Source organism: Diabrotica undecimpunctata, chromosome 9, assembly GCF_040954645.1.
Source record: "Diabrotica undecimpunctata isolate CICGRU chromosome 9, icDiaUnde3, whole genome shotgun sequence".
Taxonomy (NCBI): Eukaryota; Metazoa; Arthropoda; class Insecta; order Coleoptera; family Chrysomelidae; genus Diabrotica; species Diabrotica undecimpunctata.
The window spans coordinates 15,448,227-15,463,061 of record NC_092811.1 but is presented as its reverse complement, the minus strand read 5'-3'; the positions used below and the strand labels follow the sequence as shown (position 1 = coordinate 15,463,061).

The 14,835-nt window shown below is 33.3% G+C and overlaps 1 protein-coding gene and 1 long non-coding RNA gene across 4 annotated transcripts in view; one reads left to right on the top strand and one right to left on the bottom strand.

Annotated features, from left to right (window-relative positions):
- Positions 1-2,109, top strand: part of LOC140450134 (uncharacterized) — a 40,952-nt gene extending 38,843 nt beyond the window's left edge. The window contains exon 3 of the long non-coding RNA XR_011951967.1: positions 2,016-2,109. This is a non-coding gene — a long non-coding RNA (uncharacterized lncRNA). The remainder of the gene's footprint in view (positions 1-2,015) is intronic.
- LOC140449583 (uncharacterized) overlaps positions 1-14,835 on the bottom strand; it is a 584,439-nt gene that overhangs the window by 330,390 nt on the left and 239,214 nt on the right. The gene's annotated exons all lie outside the window — the stretch shown is intronic.

Sequence of the window (14,835 nt, the reverse complement as noted above, 5' to 3'; positions counted from 1 at the left end):
TAGTTTTTTTGACTTTTTAAGTAAATGCATGTATCGTACTGGCCTGCATATGGGTGTGCCCTGGCTCCATAAAGTAGTGGTTTATCTTAAATAATGAGTTTGTATCTGGTAGCTCCTTTAAAATCTTGCAGAACATTATAGCAACATAAATCTTTCTATTTTGCCAGAACTTGAATCCTGCTATAGTTTCGTTCCATAAAAAAAATCCCGTCATTGCTAATATGATCTGTTTTATAAAGAATTAGATTGTAGACCCACAGTTGTCTTCTGTAAAACGATACACCATTTCTCAACAAGGAAGTCGGTAAACATTTTTCCAAATCAAATGAAATAGTCATAAAATTTGTGACTAGTACTTACCATTTTCATTTTTATTTCTATTAGGAACTTTCCCGGAGTCTTTAATTAAGCCCAAGAACTTTTTAGTTCGGCTTAAATACATATGTGTTAGCTTTACTTGCAATAAACTCAGTTAAAATAATACACAGAAGGGCTTCATCGGTCATTACAACAACAACAAATTTTTTAAAGTTATGTTTTTGTAAAGGCCAATCTCCAATGACTTAAAAATAAAAAGGCCAATGCTCACTGAATATTTGCCCTTTAGTTAAGTAGAGTAAGCATAAGCAGTTCTATGTATACTTTGATCGTTTTAATTCTTCTTCTTCTTCTTCCTTTGCCCTATCCGTTTCGGACGTTGGCTATTAACAAGGCTATTTTGACTTTGTTTACGGCACCTCTGAACAGTTCGGTCGAACTGTTCAGAGGTGTCGTTTTAATTACCGACAAAAAAGAGCTAATGAGCAAAACGGTTACAATACAATGACCTTCGAATTATAACAAATCTATATTATAAACAGCAAGCACACATACGCATTAATGAACACACATCAGAAGAGTTCGAAGTGAAAAGAGGAGTGCGACAGGGGTGTGTATATTGTCACCACTACTATTTAATGCATAATCTGAAGAAATTATAAAAAGAGCTCTTGAGGGAAAAAAAGCAGGAATAAAGGTCAATGAAGCACCAATTAACAATATTAGATATGCGGACAATACTATCATAATAGCCGACAAGACCTCCAAACGCCAATAAACAAGATAGTTGAGTAGGGAGAAAAATATGGATTTTTAATAAACATCAAGAAAACTAAATTTATAAGGATATCAAAAACCCAAAATAATGATTAAAACCTGACAATTAACGGAAAACTTTAGAATAAATTGAAAACTACAATTATCTTCTCACAATAATTTATCACACGAACGATTACTCTAAAGAAAGAGGCTTGAGAGTTAGACTAGCAAGGTGTTATATTTTCTCGACTCTGCTTTACGGAATAGAAGCATGGACCCTTAAACGCGTCGACTACTAAAAAGTTGGAAGCATTTAAACTGTGGGTGTATAGAAGAATCCTGAAGATATCATGGACCGAGCATGTAACAAACAACGAAGTCATGAGAAGAATAAACAAAAGAATGGAAATATTGGAGACCATCAAGACATAAAAGCTTCAATATCTGGGGAATCTTGTGCGTAATGAAAGATACAACATAGTTCAATTAATTATACAAGGGAAAATCTAGGGCAAGGGAACTGTAGAAAGGAGAAGAATCTCACGGTTGCGTAACTTGAAGGAATTGTACGTATGCACATCAATCGAACTATTCAGAGCGGCAGCATCTAACAGCGGCTTCCCACGATCGACGATTCTACAGATCATCGCGCACAGCCGAAGAGCACGGACGGCAACGTACCCTAGACAGAGCTCTTCCTACGATCCGTGACAGTGTGTGTAGGTCTCTACTTTTGTTTTTCGCCTTCTGTATGTCAACATTAAATTGTCTTTCTTCTTTTTTAAGTCTTTAATCGAAATAGTACTATTCTTTAATTGATTTTTTATTCGGTTCCATGCATCGTATATATCGTTCCGGTTCTTATGCTCTGGCACCGTAGTTAGTTGATACAAATTTAAAAAATCAAAAATAACTTGTTTGTCCATTCCATTTTTTAGCCAAAAAGTGCAAAACAACTTTAACGACACTACAGACAACTACTGGTGTCAGCGAATGAACAACTTCTGACTTGCACTTGTCTGTTAAATCAAGGACGCGCTCCGCACGGGCATGTACCGCACTTTTGATGTTACCGACTCTCGATGGAGACGACGCACCAGCACAGACGTGCCTGTGCTACCACGGACGAGACGTGTGAAAGCCGCTTTAAGATCAGAATAGCCATGATCATTGCCAACCTCCATCGCGAAGATGGCACGTAAAGAAGAAAGTTAGCTGGTAATTTTAGTGATGCTTGATTGATTATTAAATGTACAGATATCATTTTTTTTCGTCTAAAATATTTTTGAAATATATTACCGATACAAAGTATATTACTTGGATACGAGAAAAAAAGTTGTTCTTAGTGTATCTTAAAAATCGGACGATCTATACATGTAGTACTACTTTTTCTTTTCTGCGACACTTAAAAACATTATTTTTATTAGGTAGACGCGCAAGTGTCTCCTTTTGACGGTACTAAAGATATCGACCGTATAATAGGTACATAATAGTAGAATTCTTATATGTTGACATTTACTGTGAATATTTATTTTGTTTCAATATATTAATATACTTTTAATTATTGGGTCGAATCTGTCTAAACTTGGTTAGCGATGGAATCTGTAAAATATACAGAATATCCTTTCCCGATGCCAATATTTTCGTGAATTGGTCGAAATAACAAAAGCTATTGAAAACCAAACTGATATTTACTAACCGAAGCCGATATCCCTTAATTTCTGCCAGTTGTATAGTTGTTTTTATTATTTTGGTTTAGGCGTTAATTGAAACGCCAAACTTTTTCAACATCTGTCGCGTACAAATTAAAAGTTTCAAATATAAAACCTCTCGAAACATGTGACAAATCTGATTGAATTGGAAAGTTTAATTAATAACTTTTATAATCTGCAAAACAAGAAACAAAACACAACACATGTGTGAAAGGCAAGTGATATAAATTATATTATTGAATAATCCAAATTTTGGAACATTTTAAATTAACTCCTTGTAGCTAAGAATATCAGATAACTCTTTTAATTTCTATAAAATATCGACTTGAAGCATTGTATAGATTTAAAAGTTTTAATATTCTACATGGAAATTCCAAAAAAACATTTATTTATCAGCTATTCTCTTCTTTAAGTGAACGAATGGAAAAGAAAGGTATTTTAAAAGTGTGTAAAATATTTAAATCTTAGCTGAGCTACTTCAGCTTACAACGCCATCATCAGAGCTATGGTCAACAATTTTAAAATTACTGTTACTGAATAGGGATTCCATTGGTGAAAAAATACAAAATTTCTTCAAAAGTTAAAAACTTCGAAATAAAATACAGCATATTAAGTCACTTCACAAAAAACACATCAAAAAATTTTTTGTTTGTGATACGGTACAAGCATCTAACCGTGAAATACATATATATACATATACATATACATATATAATAAGGATCGGCTAGAGATGGTATAAGCCAGTTTGGTGTAGAACTTTATTCTAAATGTGAAATTTTCGGTGATATGCTGTCACTTTCATCAGGATATAAATGGAAAACTTATTTAGTACAAATGGTGGAAGTTAAAATTTAAAAACCTACATTGAAAATGTTCAGTTAGTCCTAGTGGTGAAGAACACTGTCATAAATATGTTAAAAATATTAAAAAATAAATTTAAAATTTTCAATAAAAATATTACAACACGAAAGGGTATTTTTACAAATACAACACAAAAACATCTAAAACCCAACAAAAACCGCATCTTCAATTAAGGTAGAAAAGAAGAATTTTTCTTCTTTTTTGATGACAATGTTTCTGATTTCTGTCAATATCTAGATGTCATATGTAACAATGTTATATTTACATCTGCACCTCATGCAATAACATGGAAATTGAAAAAAATCTTTTAAAGAACCAAAATAGCAGGGAAATGAAGTCTGTTCTCAAGTGCAGGCAGGTCATCTGTGTATGTTGTGATAAGTTACCTCCATTTTTCAACCTGTTACATCTTGTCAAGTCCTGCTGAAGCAAAAAGGAATAAATACAACTTAAGTTTTCAACATCTTTCTTACAGTTCATAGCATATTTCTATAAAATTTCTCTTAAATTGGTTGTCAACCCTTTTTAGTACTTCCACATTTTCATAGTTAGCAATGTGTCCAGTATTCTTAATATGTTGGCTAAAAGCTGTACTAGTAGGCTTGCTCACAACATCACTCTTGTGCAAAGCTATTCTTTTTGTGAGTTTCTGGCTGGTTTGACCGACATACCCTTCTGAACAGGAACCACATGAAATAGAATACACTACATTGAAGTTATCCAGTTTTTTAACTCTTTCTAATAATCAAAATTTAGTTATTGCCGACAATTCAAAGAATTACCTCCTTTTAAATGTAGTTACATTGGATTTTTCGATTAACCTTGGGTAAACCTTTGCGTTTTAAGTTCAAAGCTACCATATATTTCCAACGTTAAAAAAAAATTTTTTTTGCACATAGTAACAAAAAACACCACTATGTTGTTACGAACAAAGTTTTTTAACATTCTAACTCTACAATTCTAAGTTACGGTAAGATCAATAATGTTTTTAATAGATAATATATGGTAGCTAATTATAATTTATTCTCTTTCAGCCCTGAAGAAGCCAAATTAATTCTCTTTGGCGAAAACGTTCGGCGAAACAATTGATACTCATTAAAGTCTTTCTTGCAGATTTCCCCATTTCCCCAATATTTAAGAGTTTACTATTTAACTTATCTGCAAAGATTAAATTTATATATATATATATATATATATATATATATATATATATATATATATATATATATATATATATATACCGGTATTTAGGCGCCACGCCCTTCCGGTAGGGATCTATGGAGGAGTCTTACCGGGCCACAAGCCCTTATCTCTTGCCTTACTGCTTCACCATAGGCCGATCAAACACCAGCATATTCTAGTCTAAGCCGCAGATTCATCTAGAATTTTAAACTGCTGTGTTAGCCTTTTTTATTTTTCTGTACACTGTAACCATTCGACAGTGAAGCGAATGAGAATTGGCCGCCTAGCCCACTTGGCTATCTGACCGACATTCACTTTTTATGTAACGATTAAAAAAACACTGGATTTAATAAAAAATGTTAGACTATCTGCTCAAGTTACCTTTGAGACGCTTCTCGTATTTTTGCTAGAGAAAAAACTGGACTTTCAAAGTCGACGAGCTTTTGAAAGTGAACGAGACTTAACCGCAATCCCCTCGGTAGATATATGAAGTAGATATATACATATACTAAATTTTAAAAAAAGCGTTATACAATACTGGAAAACTTAAACATGTTCGACGGTAGCTCAAAACCCGGGAATAGTTTTACTAGAAACTCGCATAAAGATTCTTCTAAGGTAAACTTTCATGCGAATGTGAATATAATAAAAATGTGTCATGATTAAACACGTTCCTAAAAATTAAAATTTCAGGATTTATTTTATACAGAATTTGAAAACATTTTACTTTCTTCTGTGGACGCCAAGTTTCATATCCGGTGAAATTTCCTCCAACAAACTCATTTTGTTTAAAATCTCAAATAAAGAGTGATATACCTACAAATATATCATATAACCAGAAATGTCATATGTGTGTTAAATTAACAAAAGGCCATTTTTTTAATTTACTTCGACCAATCCAGGTTACGACCGGCCTTATAATGCGATACCTGGGGATTTCTGTTGGCTTGGTCCATTACAAACTTTCATATTTGGGAGTGAGAAGTTTTAAGCTTCATAATCAAACCTCGCAGAGAATTTAATTAACTTTACAGAATATTAGTTTTAGAGACAATTAAGGTGGGCAATAGGAACAACAACAAAACAGTTTTAATAATTAGCATTAGCTTTATTATTTACGGGAAAAGAGCGCTTTGAGCAGCTTGATTAAATATTAACCTTATGAAACGAATACGTCTAGCTGAAAAGAAAAGAACATTACAGTTGTATTGTATCGTGGCAAAGCTGGATTTCGTGGCCAATTAAGGACCCTGAGATTTTTGAACCGATTTTTATGTATTTTTATCAGCTGAATCCGATTCTTCAACATGATAATCCGAATTTCGGGGCAGGAATTTTTAATTAACTTAATTGTTTAAATAATTATAACTAATAAACTAATAAAGATATCCCTGTTGAAGCGAAGCTTCTATACTAGCGTTGTATTTTACTTTTTTCTTTATAGTAAAATGCTAACGCGACCGTCACGGAACTAACGCGACAAGATGGCATCGTCACGAATAGCGTAATAGAATAGCGGGTTCTGACATCGATTCACTACTCTCTATCAATTCGTTTCTAGTCATCATATATTTACTCTATGCAGGTTTAAATTAAAATGTACATGAATTATCTGTCACTAAAATATAGTAATAACAACAGAAAAAATAAAGATCGATACTTAATTTCTATTCATAATGATTTTTGAACGTCAAAATTCATCATAAATGTCAAAAGTCATAAATGTTATCCCACCAAATTAATATCAATAAAAACTTGTCTGTTTAATAACGCCCGTTATCTTAGTTGGAGTGTAGGGTTGTGTTATAGAGGTCTTCTTCTTTGTCAACCATTTTCCGTCCATTCCTGAATGTAGGTCTCTCCCAATTGCTTCCATCTTTGTCTATCTTGCGCCAATCTAATCCACTGTTTGCCTGCCACTGTTCTTATGTGATCTACCCATATTTTTTTAGGTCTTTCCATGCTTCTTGTTGTCGTCCTTGGTCTCCATTCTAGAATTCTCCGTGTCCACCTGTTGTCATTATATCGGGCTACGTGACCTGCTCAGCGCCATTTCATTTTTGCAATTTCTTCCACAATACCCCTAATCTTCGTTCTACGTCTTATCTCGATATTTCTAATCTTGTCTCTTAGTGATATTCCAAGCATGATTCGTTCCATTGCTCTTTGCGTTGTTTCTAATTTTTTAGCAGATTTTTTGGCAAGGACTACTGTCTCCAAGCCGTAAGTACAAGTTATACAAGTTATAGAGGTAGTACCTTTTATTGGAACGACTACATCGAGCGTCATAGACGGGAGATGGTTCTTGATGTCTGGTCCTCATAAGACACCTAACCACTTATGGCTCCACGTGCCACACCCCGGGCAACTGCATTGGTCTGCAGGCTAAACTAAGTGAGGGTAGCCAGATATGACGAAAATTTCACCGACTGATGGCGGGTATAATCAGTCCCCCACTTACTGACCAACGGGTTCGGGCGGATGAGTTACTAAGTGTTTAGGGCACTCTTTTACCCTGGAGTTGAGAAATCGGCTCCGAAGGCGGATGAACCAACAATGTGTCAACGGCATAAGGATCAAGCAGGCAAACGGAACACCACTTGATTACATATTTCAGAGCAGGTTATGAAATGACAAACAAAAGTAACAGAGTGCTATGCGATTTGGCAAGCAACCGGCACCACGTCGAGTCCGGGTTGACGGGTGTGAAATGGACGACCAGGCAGATGGATGTGGGCAAGCAGGCTACATCTGCGAAATTGGTGACTGGAAACTCAAAAATAAAACTACGTACAAAACACCGTATAACCACATGGAACGTTACAGATTTGTTAAAACCAGGAAAACTACATATCTTAGAACGAGAGTTATTGAGAGAACAAGTAGACATATGTGGAGTTTCAGAAACCCACTGGAAAGGATGGAGGTGTTCGTCATGGATGTATTATCTCTCCCACGTTATTCAATATATATAGCGAACACATCATGCGCATTGTATTCGATGGATGGCAAGGAGATGTTGGGAGGCCGAAAAATCGACACGACACGACATTTTAGTACTAGCATCATCAACAAATGACCTTGAATACATCATGAACAGACTAGATACTATTAGTCGTAAATATGGAAAATTTGACTTGAAATTAATGCACACAAGACCAAGGTAATGATAATCAATCGAATTAGAAATAACCAGCCGGAAATACGAAACGTAGCGGGGTTTTAAGTGGTAAGCCGTTTTAATTACTTAGGATCTGTTATCACAAACAATGGTAAATGTGAAGAAGAGATACGTCGACGCCTTACAATGGCCAGATCATTAACGGTCAAACTTACTAAAATCTGGAAAGATACGGACATAACCAGGAACACGAAACTGCGCCTAGTACGGAGGCTTATCTTTCCTATCGCTACCTATGCGTCAGAAACTTGGACCGTTAAAAATTCCGACTCACGACGTATAATGGCCTTAGAAATGTGGGTATAAATATCATGGAATGATGCGCATACCCTGGACAGCACATCGCACAAATGTCTCAATATTGACAAAAGTCGACATCAATACTAGGCTTACCACAATCATCAACCAAAATATATTGAGGTACTTTAGACACATTACCAGACGAATGGAAGGCATGAAAAGAAGGCAATAAAGTACGCTACCGGTTACTCTCTGTCTGAGGCAGCACAGCATTCGTCAAATACCATAACGTCACTACATCCTTAAGAAGGATAAAGGATAGAGGGGGAGGATCTTAGTCAATTTGAAGTGAACAATAAATAAATTAAAAGTCCATTTTAAGTGAAAATTTCAGTTTCATAATACCTACTACGGCTCAACTTTAACTTAAATGGTAGTAATCTGTCAGCTGTACCTTATAACCTCAAAATTCCTATAATCTTCTTTGTTTTAAATTTGTTTAGAATTTTATTTTTCTCAAATAATGCTGATATCTTCTTTAAGTTCGAATTAATCCAAAACTGAATTTATATATGAGAAAAACTGAATAGTTTAGAATAATGTAATGATTTATATTTCTTTGTAAGGTTTCCTTTGACAAAAGATACAGCCGTGTCTTTATTTGAATAATTCGAGCCTTTAATAAAACTTTTTAACACACAGGTAAGTAATGTCATTCAGATATAATAAAATTTGTCATCTCATAAACATTGATGGACAAAAAATTATTAAAAGTCAAACCAACCAACATTAATCTTCTAATGTGTATAGAGAAAATACTAAACAGCACATATTTTTAAGGGAGAAGCTGTTACACCAGTCCAAAAGTTATTTTTAAAATTAATATTTTTTTCTTCTGAAACAATGCAAAGATCAGTAGCTGAATATATAGGTATATCGAGGGCAATAACTTTAAAAATTGAAATTATATCAAACAAAATGATAAAATGGCCCAGTTGAAGGAAAGTTTTATGCCATTCTATGATTTCCAAGATGCATAGCTGCAGTTATTTGTACTTTATATCGCTTTATTATATCGCTCAGAAAAAAAAATTAGCATTAAATGTCCCAAAAGACAATGACTAGTTTGAAAATTAAAACTATTGTTGTAAAATGACTGGATTCTGTACATGATCAAACAATATTTAATAATAGTGGCATAAATAGTCAGCAGGTCAATGGGGTTACAGTTTGAAATCATATTTGATGACACGGCTAGTCAAGATGATAAAACAGAAGCATAAAATCTTTATTACAAATCTCTAATACGAACTAAGAATGTTATGGAAAGGCAATACAGCAGTATTTCATAACATCACTATAGAAAATTAAGTCTTGTTTCTTGTAGATCATAATCTTGATCAATAAAAAAACCATTTACTTAAAGTCATAAAGAGGAAACAAAACAGACAATTTCCCTTAATTTCATTTGCATTTTTCTTCGTTATTATTCTAATCATTTAACCAGCGACCTCAAATTTTACACCAAACACATATGATAATGATGAATCAAGGAAAGATCATTTTATATGATGATAGTGGAAATCTAATACATCAACAAATATTTTTCATACTTCATCAGTTTAAAGCGTCATCCGCCCTTCAATCCTGATATAATACCAATTGACTTTTAGAAATCCTATGCATCTAAAATAAATTTTCGTATCGACGTTTTTCACTACCAGATAAAACGGTTGATTTAATTAAAATGCATGTTTGGGGTGTAAATAGTGTATCAAAAATTTGTTCCACCGACTGAAAAATTAAATGGGTTTTCACGAAGAGTGTTTGCAAGAACAATAAATCCATTTTCGATGATAAATATTTGTATTTACTTGTATGTGTCTAAACTTACCAACCCGCGTTCAGATCCGTTTAAATAAACAGTTAGATATACAGTGGAAGGTTGTGAAAGTAAAACACACACACACACACACCAACTCTGAGATGAAGGGTAACGATGGGTTTTACACGAACGATTACGAAAATGTACCTGAAATAAAATTCGAAAGTAAGAAAAAATTTGAGGACAAAATTTTGGTATGGTGTGCAATTTCTGAGGCTGGCTTTATCTCACAGCCCTACATTAGTGTTGTTCGAGGCGAAGCCTTAAACGCAAATATTTATATTCAAAGATGTCTCTCTAAATTGCTTCAGTTTGTGAACACACATCATGCAAATGATCAAATTAATAGTCTTTTGGCCAGATCTTGCTTCATTTCATTACGCGAGGATCACAAGGGACTGGTACGAAACTAACAACATTACCTTTGTACCGAAAGCCCGAAAGCAGACAATCCCCCCAACCTACCTCAGGCTCGTCCAATTGAAGAGTTCTGGGCAATATTAAGTCGGAATGTCTATAATAACACATGGGAAGAACAAAATCAGGTACAGTTAAGACGCCGCATATATACAAAAATTAGAGAAATTGACGCCGAGGTCGTCCAAAGGATGATGCAACGTGTCAGGGGAATTATTAGGCAAATCGAAAATGATGGTCCCTTGTCTGTCATTTGAATTTTGATTTATAATAAGGATAGTTAAGTTAAATTGTTGAATAATTTAATAAAAATATAAGATTATTGTGGTCAGAGTTATATGCTTTTGAAATTTTTCCCAAAACTTTAGGACCATACGTTATTAAATGGTTCTAGTAAAAATTCCTTTTCGTTATTTGTAGAATGTATTGTAATTTGCCGTACTATGACAGATGGTGGTGTTATTTAATAAAAAAATTCTTCCTCTAATGTACTGTCAAAGCATTTTGTGTTCGATATTGGTTTTCGGTTTATTTTCCTGGCTTGATTCCATAAAGCTGATGATGAAGTATTTTTATTTAAGGCAGTGACAAAATTTTTCCAACTTTGTTTGGCTATTGCTTTTAGTTTTTTCTTACCGTTTGCTATGGTTTCTTGACATTTCAAATAATTTTCAAAATTCGAATTGTGTTTATATATTGAAAGGGATTATTGTCTCTTACTGATGACTCTATCGCAGTCTCTATTCCACCAAGAGGGAGGGTTTCGAATTTTGTTCAACAAAAGATGCATATAAATACCAATTGGCCTTTTTTATCTTCCACTTGCTTGCAGGATTAATCTTTTCAATTTTATTCTTGCAATTTATTTCCATGTTGATAAAATGGTTTGAGCCTAAAGCATCTGGATAGACGGACCAGATTATTTTACTAGTTAGTTCAGGTGAGCCGAAAGTTACATCGATGGCTGAAATATTTTGATCAAGTCGGGTAAGAATAGTTGGTTGGCCGTTATTCATTACTATATAACCCAAATCATCTGCAGCTGTTACAAGTTGTTTTCCAACTACGTCGTTAAAATTCGATCCCAAGATTGTATGATGAGCGTTGAAGTCTCCACCTATAATTGCAGGTTTACTTACTTCCGAGAAAAAATTCGTCCAATTATCTACTTTTAGACGATCTGTTTATAGATAATATGCTTAATTCACTTTTTTCGTTTTTAATCTTTGTACCACAAACTTGAATATCCTTATTAAAATTACAACTTACCTTTAATTCACTAAAAGAAAATGAATTATGAATTAATATGGCAACGCCGCCAAAACCGTCGTGCCTGTCATTCATAATAAGATTGTAACCATTCAATCGATATTGCAAATTTTTTTTAAACCCTGTTTCACTGAGAAGAAGAATGTCTAATTTTTCTTTGTTTAAATAATTCGTTAAGCAGCCTTTTTTGGCATTCTCAGATCTGGAGTTCCACTGACTTATTTTAAAAGAATGTTTAAGATACATTAAAATTGCTATTATCTATTGTATGAAATACCTGTTCTAAACCTGAAATTATTGTTTTATCGTCTATTGTTCTAATGTCTTCCAATGTACGAATGTTACTTAAAAGCTTGATTATAAAAGTTGACACACATTTAGCTAATTCATTTTTGTTATTAGTTTTTCCATAGTTTGATTTGTACGGGTTAGGAGGTAATGGTTGTGAGGGTCCAAATGTGAAGGGAAAAATTGGTTGCTGTACTGGTGATTGAATAGAAGGGGAGTTGGCTTTTCTTTTCTTTCCTGTAGGAAGGTTTTCGCTATCAAAATTAGTTTGACGGTGTGTTGGAATTTGAGTTTGTCTCATACTCATATTAGGTCGATTTATAGAAATATTTTTATTATTTACAGGGAGTGTGGGAAATTCTTTATCATAATTGAAAGAACAGAAAAAGGATTGTGACTAATTCGGCCGGAGAATGAATTTTCACAGTATAATTTTGCTTCTAAAAAGGTAGTTTGTTGTTCTATCATAATGGTCTTAATTTTCTTCTGGTTTTCATAAAAAGGGCTGTTTTTAGATATTGTTAAATCATCACTATTTTTACAGTATATTATGCAAAACTTGGTTTTCTCACATTTATGATCTGCATTTTTAATTTCACCACATTGTATACAGGATACTTTTACACTCTTTAGAAACATGTCCAAATTTCAGACACCTGTAACATTGTTCAACTCTACCAACAAATTGCTCAACGGGCAAATAAACTCGATTGAAGGCTACAAAACTGGGAAGAATATTTTTCACAAAAGTAATAACTACAGTTTTCTTATCTACATACTCTAGTGTTGATTCGTTTTGAATCTTACGCTTTGTTCTAAATATACTTAAAACTTTAGACGTACATTCAATATTCTTCATTAAATAATAAATATCGTACAGAGTATCTACGTCCCTAACCAACCCTTTCACTTCCAATAAGTGATTTGGTATATATGGTCTTAAATGATGATCTTTTATTGTTTTAATATCTTAAACAGTATATGTCCTACAGTCATGGGGTGGAGCCTACCCAAGTTTCCTTCGCCGGTTTTTTCAAGATATACCCAAATATTAATCAAATTGTACTTATCTGACAGCAAATTAAAATGCTTTATCTCAATTTTTGTAGACTGCAAACCATCTTTTTCTTGAGGTGTTTCATCATCAATTTCCAATGCACTGTTCTCACTAATCATATCCATATCTATTTCTTTCGTCGAAAAGGACGTCTTTAGATTTTTATCAATCCCCAACGGGGATTGAATTTATTTGAAAACACACAATTTGGGTATATATAAAAATACACCACAACACAAGTAAAAAACTATAAACTAATTAGCAGGATGTTGAACCGAAAACGATTAGTATAAATGTCCTTATCGTTTGAAGGTAAAACCGAGACTGTAACGGCGAGTTATGCGAACTTATTACAACGTTTGGGCTAAAAGATCAAGCAAAAAACTGCATTTGGTTTAGAAGTGGTGTTCTTTTATCTAGACAATGCACAATCTTACACACTCATTATTGCAATGACCAAAATTCATGAATTAAACTTTGAATTGTTACCCAATGCAGCCTATTCGCCAGATTTAACTCCTTTGGATTATTTTCTGTTCGTAAACTTAAAAAATGGCTTAGTGGTTAAAGAATATCCAACCGTGAAAAAGTGAGGTCGGAAAATAATGGCTATTTTGAGAAGCAAGACAGTTCTAATTATAAAAAAGGGCATCGAACATATTGGGGATTAGGGATATATCATAAAGGGATTAGGTTGAAAAATAATACTATCCACGGAACGATATATCATTAAAGATGTAACAGTTCTTAACAGATTCACAACAGGTAGCGATCACAGGATGGTCAGAGCAAAAATTAGTATTGACGGTAACTATGAAATGAAAAGAAAAATAGTTAGAAACTGGGATCTAGTAGATAGAAACAAACTAGGGTATTATAAAAAAATATATAAAGACCAAATAAAAAAACAACTTACCCAAAAATTGTTGACAGTGATGAAAAAGATATAGACAAAATAGACAACATACTTACAGCAACGATGATTATATCAGGAAAAGAAATAGCAAAAAAGATCTAAAAAAGAACAACTTTATATCAACAGAAACAAAGAAGCTTATGGATAAAAGAAGGAAGCTGAACAAAGAAGGCAAAAGGAAATCTATAGAATATGTAGAAATCAATAAAACAATAAACAGATTGATAAAAGAAAATAAGAGAAAAGAACAAGAAATAAAAATAGAAGAAGTAATACAGAACAACAAAAATATGAAATGCTTAAGACCGAAATTAGGTAAGTATGAAATAAACAAAATAAAAGATGTAAACGGAGTAAAAACAAACATTAAAGATGACATCATAAATATAATCCACCATTTCTACACAGAATTATAGAAAACAAAAAAGGAACCACCACAAGAAACTAAAAACCAACTTAAGGCTAAAATAAAAAATGTCAACTCAGAGCTACAGAAAGAAATAAGCAAATCAGAAATAAAAAAGGCATTGAAAGAAATGAAAAACAACAAATTGCCTGGAAAAGATGGAATAACTACAGAGATGTTGAAATATGGTGGAAAAGTGGTAATTATTACTCTACATTCCCTTTTTAACAATATATTAAAAGAAAAAAGAATCCCAAACAACTGGAAGGAATTTGTAACCATTATCCTACACAAGGGGATAAAGCAGATATAAAAAACTATCGTCCTATAACACTCCTCAATGT